This window comes from Giraffa tippelskirchi, chromosome X, assembly GCF_054371585.1.
Source record: "Giraffa tippelskirchi isolate mGirTip1 chromosome X, T2T-mGirTip1v1.2.pri, whole genome shotgun sequence".
NCBI classification, from domain to species: Eukaryota; Metazoa; Chordata; class Mammalia; order Artiodactyla; family Giraffidae; genus Giraffa; species Giraffa tippelskirchi.
In genome coordinates, this window is record NC_137289.1 from 39387587 (window position 1) to 39395136 (window position 7550).

The 7550-nt window shown below is 47.0% G+C and overlaps 1 protein-coding gene across 25 annotated transcripts in view; it reads right to left on the minus strand.

Moving 5' to 3' along the window:
- LOC145536800 (histone-lysine N-methyltransferase PRDM7-like) overlaps positions 1 to 4749 on the minus strand; it is a 44148-nt gene extending 39399 nt beyond the window's left edge. For 15 of the 25 annotated variants that reach the window (XM_081566731.1, XM_081566717.1, XM_081566727.1 and 12 more), the window contains exons 1-2: positions 4581 to 4749; positions 1858 to 2171 (exon numbers count right to left, since the gene is read on the minus strand). The gene's annotated coding sequence lies outside the window, so the exon portion shown is untranslated. The remainder of the gene's footprint in view (positions 1 to 1857; positions 2172 to 4580) is intronic. The other 10 variants (XM_081566734.1, XM_081566721.1, XM_081566735.1 and 7 more) reach the window with 1 other exon arrangement.
- Positions 4750 to 7550: the final 2801 nt, after the last annotated feature.

A 7550-nucleotide genomic window follows, 5' to 3' on the forward strand; every position in this document is an offset into this window, starting at 1 on the left:
TTTGTTAAAAGCTAGAAATAGGTAATTTGGAAATTACCTAGAATGTCACAATTGAGAGGGAAAAAACCCCTTAATATGTGATCTATTGCCTTCCAGGTTCCGTTCTCTTCATTTTTAAAAAGTATGAGATAGGGGAGTTAATGTCTTCATGATACTGTATCTATTATTTGGACCAGGAACTGTTCTCTGTGATATGTGCATGCTGACCTGACATCCCATGGTCTTTCATGCACTTAGGAGACACTGTGTTCAATCCGTACACGGTAAAGTTTCCTGCGGATGGACATGTGGATCTGCCTTTTGATCCAGAGTACACTAGACACCGCAATGTGTTCCAGATTGGGGGTCAGATACAACACGTCTCTGTTCCTCTCCACCTGGCACCAATCTGACTCAGCTCTTGCCAGGGAGGTGACTTTGGGTAAATTCATTCACCCGTTAACCGCTACGTGTTTCTGCTTCCTCAGCTGCCGAAAGGGATGACAGCATTAAAAATGCTACCTCATAGTGTTGTGATGAGTACTCAAAGACTTCATTATACGTGCACACATGGAGAGCTAACCACGGTTCAGAAGGGTGAGCTTATCTTCCTGCCTCTCTTCACTTCCGTTTCTGCTTGTACTCACACCCCCGTCCCTGCCCCCACCCTTTTCCCCTCCCACCCCAACTCCGCTCTCTAGCACCCGTGTCCCATCCTCAGACTCTCCATCCAAAATCATGGCTGACGATCTCCTCAGATTTACCTAAATGTAAGACCAGAACCTATATAACTCTAGGAAGAAAACATAGGCAGAATACTGTATGACACAAATCATAGTAAAATCCTCTATGACAAACCTCCTAGAATAAAGGAAAATTAATTTCCTTTATTATGAAAATTATGAAAATATCCACACCATTACCCTTGGATTAAAAATCATGAATATTAGCAGAAGAAATAAGAAACACACTAAAACTGGCAATGTGAAAACTAAACAAGAAATAAAGCATTAATGATGAAAGTTTGACTATTAACATTTTCATATCTTCATTAGATTGAGATTTTCAGAATTTGATACAGGGGAATTAGACTTGATAAAAAGAAAGCCAAAATAAAAAAAAAAACCTATGTGAAGAAGTTTCTTGGCCTTTAAATGACCCTCTATAAGGTTTTTAAAACTTTATATACTCTAGTTCTATAACTGGCCAGTGACCACTTACTTCCTGTCATTATACATATCATAGGAAGGGGTCATTAGACTTGTAACTGCATAGAGAATATGCACTAAATTTTTCCATACGAGCACATGATGAAGCCTCAGTGTTGTATTTAGGCTTCACAATGTCCCCACAGGAAGAGCCGAATACTCATTATGCTAAAAAAAAAAAAAAAATCCTTCCCCCATGCCTCATACAATCCATTCTTGAGGCCCTGAAGGGCTGAAGTGATGCTGCAAGGTCCATGCGGTGAGTCAAAGGTGGTCTTGACACTGTGTCCCTGGAGCACTATCCAGGGAAATGTGGAACAGCAATAATATTAACTACAGTAATGACAACAGCTAGAATTGACCGGGAACGTACCATATGGCACATACTGTTCTGACACTTTCCCCTGTCTTAACATGGTCAGTGTTCTACACTGCCCCATGAAGTAGTTAAATTTACTCCAAGCTAGTGCTTCTATGTGGCTAATGGAAGAATGAGGCACAGAGACACTATGTTACTTGCTCAGAGTCGCCCAGCAGTCAGGGAACCACTGGTCTCGAGGCATTGTGGAAACCTCAGTGTGTTCTGTATTTATTCAGTCAAGGCTAAGATCCAACGGCTATGGCAAAATATGTAGAATAACAGCTACCACATAACACAAATTGATCTTACCTCAGAAATGCACACGAAATAGAAATCGGATTTCTTCAGAAATCTTTCAGATAGAGGCTTGGCAAGACTGCATCAGGATGTTTTGTAGAAAGGATAGTCTGAACAGCAGTCTGAATCCTCAGAACAGCAGACAGCAGGTCAGTGAGTCTCCTAGACTGGAGGTCTTGGGTTTGTGCATCAGAGAAGGCAGCAAACCCCTGTCACCTACACATGCTCCCAGTGGAGACAGAGCCTGGCAGGAGGCAAAATAAGACCATTCCTCTGCTCTAGTAGTGCCTAGACAAGTTGTCCATGTCAATCAGAACTGAGGAATTCTAAAAAAAGAAAAATGGAGATTTCATGATCCGCACTCGGTGCATCTCACTTAGTGCAGCTACAATAGTGCCCTAGAATCTGTCCGTTTTCACTATGCTTGGGAAACTCTCAGGGACTTTAGTAAACCTCATTAGTAGCGAGACTGTCAGCAAAATAAGGGAAATAGCGATCAGAACACATATCAGAAAAAAAAAAAGTAGAGATGATCAACAAAACCCAAAGCTGGCTCTTTCAAAAGATCAATACAAATTCATAAACGTCTACTCATGTAGACCAAAAAAAGCAAGATATCTAAAGACAACACTTATGAATATCGGAAGTAAAATAGATTTCAGATCTCACAGAAATTAAAAGGATTCTGTGAATGATTATAATAACTACATCTGGCAATTTCGGTGAAAGGAACTAACTAACAAAGTTGAGCCAAAAAGAAATAGATAATCTATTTAAAAATCGAGCTTGTAGTTGAAAAATTTACAGAAATCTCCAGGCCCAGGTGGTATCCCTGGCACAACAGACAAAGGGAGGGAAAAAATGGGTAGGGACAGAGAAAAGGTGACTATATTCTAACACAACCAGTTACTCAAGGTAAAATGGGCCAAATCCAAGCAATGTGATGAAGCCATTGGTTTTATTTTCTCATTGTCCTCCAGCTTCTCCTTCCTGCCTCCCTCCTTTGCCCCAGTTGCTTCCTCCTTCTTAAGTCCTGCCCTGCATCAAGAGTAGCAGTGTTATGAGGCGCGATTCCCATATTGTAACTGATATCCGCTGGCTGACTGACATTCAGCTGGATGCTATCATCCCTGCAGCTGGTATACTCAAGCTTTCTGTCTCATCATGGACCAGAAGGTTTCACTCCTAATTTCAGGTATAGCTAGGAGAGAAGGTGCAGGGCACACGTTGGAGCCTTGAGTCCTTCATCTGTGAAATGCGGATGACCACAAATTGTGGGAGAAACAGAGATTTCGGCACCAGACCCTTTGCAATGAGTGCTAAACCCAATGAAACATGACAAACTCAGAGCATCACGGGACTCCTTGACATTCAGAAGCACCTCAAGTAGATTTCCCTGCCAGGACTGTTGCGTTTATTGCTCCTTCAGCCTGGAATGCTCTTCCCTTAGGTAAGCCCATGGCCTGCTCCCTCACTTCCTCCACATCTCTGCTTAATTGCCATCTTTCAGGGAGATTTTCCCTCATTATCTTGAATAAAATAATAACATCATACCCCACACACCCCCTTTCCCCTGATCTAGTATTATCTTTCTTCATAGTGCCTGCCACCCACCCTTGATTTACTTACTGACTACCAGGTCTCTGAAACGAGAGACTTGGTCCGTTTTGTCCTGTTACAAACTCCTCGAATAGCGCTCTGGTATATGGCAGGTGCTCAGAAAACATTTGCTGAAGGACAGTCGGGAGCCAGGCCCTTTACACACATCGCTAACATGCACAGGTACCCTCCAAGACCGACACTGGCCCCACTGAATTAATTATCATACACGCTCAATGACACACAGTCAGCATGTCAGGTTCCAGGCTTCGGAATCATATCTGCCAGCTTCCAAATCCTCAGCTCCTGGACAGAGACCTCACAGCCAAGAACTCAAGAGGTTTTATTTCTAACACAACGACTCCAAACAGCTCAGGTAGATACCCAGACACACAAAAAAAGGTCACTGAGTATCTGCACAGAGAGCTCACAACTCGAGCCTCAGACCCTCAAATACGACAGAGACCAAACACACTGCGACAAAGAGCCTCCAAACAGACCAAGGTCGTCAAGACAGAAACAAATGAGAATCGCACAGATACTTCACATCACGGAGACTGACTTCCGAACCACTCCGGACACTTACTAAGTTAATACAGAAACCGCTAAGCAGAAAGACATAACTTTGAGTAACTCAAGAACATCATACAACCTGCAGATAAAGTTCCCAGACAAATGGAAAACCTGCACCCTGTGCGCAGACCCCAAGCAGCTGAGAGTTTCCACCTTAAGACAAACCCCTCCTCAAAGCAGCTCAGAGACAGCACAACTTGGGACCCAGAATCAAAAGCTCAGAGATCTCACATTCTGGGGCGCAGACGCCTACACAGAGATCTCACACCCAGGGACTCAAGTGCCCCAAAGCTCCAAAAATGCACATCCCGGCACACAGGCACACACATCCTAGAGGCTTTGGACTATGGCTCTCAAAATCCACTCCGATCAAATACCCCATCACCCACAATCCTGGCCAATGGCTCAGAGAGATCAAGCGTACCCAAAACAGCATCTGTGATGTCACACGTAGCCATACACAACCCCAAGCTCCCTGACCCAGGTTACTCTCCAGGGAGAGACACGAAACAAGCCCTGAGACCTCTCCCTGGTCATGAATTGCATGCATCTGTGCGACTTACCGCGCGTTGCCATCTGATCCAGACTGAGGGAGAGCTCAGTAAGACTGAAACACGGTCGCCCTGCACAGCCACTGACTGTGCCGAACCTCGCCAGTAACCAAGGCAGCCATTCAACCCCTTCGGGAAAAGCGGTAAAACTCGGAGAAAACATGGCACACTCTGAAAAGCCGGGCAAACGAACGCAGGCGCACTGGTATACACACGCCTCGCGCCCAGAGGTCCAGCTCCGCGACCTCAGTGCCTGTCTAAGACAGGCAGCCAATGGGAACTGAGCAGGAGAAAAAGGAGGGCGGGAGTAGCCGGACTTCCGCGTATACTCGCGCTCCGGAAGAACTAATTCCGGCCATCTCCCGGTCGCCTTACCCCCAAAGCGGCAGCCAATCTCTCGCTCTGGAGCCATCCCCACCTTGGATGTGACCATGTCAAAACGAAGGGGTGGAGTTGGAAAAGAGACAAAGAAAGTTGCGGCTTAATATCAGTGTCCACTCAAATTCAAATGCGGCGGGAAGGCGGAGTGGAGCGAATGCGGTTGGACCCAGTGGCGCCATGAGTGCCTCCGCTGGGAACTGTGGTCGATGCCCGACGCGGTGTCAGGGGACCCTCTGTGTTGTCACACGCACTCTCCCAATGGTACCTTCCAGAGTGGGTGGTCCTACCGCTACCCCTCAGCGGTACATCCCAGGACAAAACTGTTTCATCTCGAGCGCCTCTTGGTGGTGAGATTGGGGAACAACAGACGTAGATTCCCCAACCTTCCCAGGATGATAATGCAAAGGGTGGAAAGACAAAGTCAGGAGGAAAACCCCACAGATTGCCACACTCTTGGACTCGGAAAAAAGTCTTCATAAACTGAAGATTACTCCTCTGTGGTGGCCACTATTGTAACAGGAAGCATTCAAAGAATTTTCTCTGTGCTGAGCATTGGCATTGGTGCTTGTTTGTGCTTTCCTGCTTAACACAGAATAGGTCTCATGGGGAAAGGCGGCCACAGTCCCCCAACTGGCAGAAGAGATAAAGCTACTGAGAATGGAATCCGAAGGCCTGGCGTGGGGACGGCCTCTGTCGCTGACTGCGAGTGATATGTGAAAGGACAACAGGACTTTCCATTCTGTTAGAAAAGGGGTCATCTCCAAGGGGACCCAAGGACACCATGTAGGTGAGATAAAGACCACAGCTTTGTCATCATCTTGTCATCCCTGAATATGTTCCCTAGCAGAATCCTCAGCCTGTCTAGCTGTGCCTCTCTCAACGAGTTTAAATTTATTCATTCTGTCATTCAGTCATGTGTGAAGCACATGTATGTGTGAAGCACAACTATGAGTGTTAGGAAGGAGAAAATCAACCTTGCCCTCATGGAATGTACATTCTGTTGGGATCATACACCCCCAAACTCTAAGTAATTTTTCAGGCGTTTGTAACTGCCGTGATTAAAATTAAATCGGGATAGTGAAATAGAGAGAGGGGATCATGTCTAGAAAGAGTGGTCACGGAAGTTCTTTCTAAGATTGTGACTTTTGAGCAAAAGCCTAGAAGAGATGCCTCTCTGGGAGAAGAGTACCCCAGACAGAGATAATGGCCAGTGGAAAAAGTGGGGAGTGGAACTCAGTGTCGTGTGTGTGAAAACAGTGAGGAGGCTGATGTGACTGTCACAGCGTGATGGAGGCAGAGCCAGGAGATTGGATGAGAGAGGTAACGAGGGGCAGGTCCCATAGGGCGTACTGGCCATGGGGAGGACTTTGACTTGAGCCCCAGGAGGGTTCCTACAAGAGAAGCCCCCATGCTTCCTTCAGAGGCCCAGGTCAGACAATGATTGTTGAGGAACGCCTGGTTTACCCCCAAGAAAACCACAGGCCCTCTGAAGCTGAACGTGCCTTTCCTCGAATCCCCACTCTCAAGGGGAATGCCCCCTACTGCTCCCAGTGAACATCCATGTCAATGGATGATACCCTCAGGAGAGCCAGAACAAGGACCCTCGTGGTGTGAGTGAGGTCACATTCAGTCTTACAGAGGCAAAGAGGGACGATGTAACAGGCACGGAGTTGTCAGGGAGAAAGACAAAGCTAGAGCATTAGATAGGAGCAGAGAGACTCTTTCTGGAAGCAAAGTGTCCCCACTTAGTTAGCAGCCACCTATGGGTGCCCAGCCCTGCTACTGGATGATGTACCTGTCTCTACAGGAGAAAAGAGGCCCCTCCTCGGGGACTGCCTCTAGGGAGTGATTGAGTTACCCATGGCCAGGGCATCGGTCATGCTCCCTTGACACACATCAGGGGCCTCTGCCCATCAAGACAAGGACATGTTCCAGTCATGGGGAGGCTCATGCTGTACACAGGGTCCCTCACAACCTCTTCTGTCCAGACTACACTCCTGCTGACCTCAGTGCCAATGAATGCTTTAATGGGGGAAAGAGAGGCAGGGGTCTCTGCATTTGTGGTGGAGCCTCATGAAAATTGCTGAGTGTGAAGTTTCTCCCCACCTGCTTGGAGCCTCACCTCTGTAATTTTCAGCACCACCTCCCAGGGGATGAGAAGGTTGCATTCCATATATCCGGTAACCAGCTGAGTGTGTGATGGGGAGACACAGAGAAATATCCTGACAGTGCGTCAGTCACAGGGTCCTTGCGGCCCTGTGCAAATGCCCCCCTCCCTCACTACCTGGCCAGGGTTGTGCTGAGTCTTCCCTGCCTCCTCCAAGGAACCCAGGCTTACATCCAGTTTCTCCCCTCCTCCGGTGCTGAGACTTTCCATCTGCACTGGGCTTTGGATTGGGCTCCCATCTACAAACAGTGCCCTCCTTGTTGTGGGTTGGGCAGATTGAATGAGTGAGTGTGTGAACACAGATTTGGTCACAGGGCCCCTATCAAGGGTGGTCATCATGTCAGAAAGTTTTGTTCTTATCAGAGTTATTTCCATGGGCTCCTGTGAACTGCACATCACTTACTCTCCCTGAGGATGGGGCCCCAAGCTTTCAT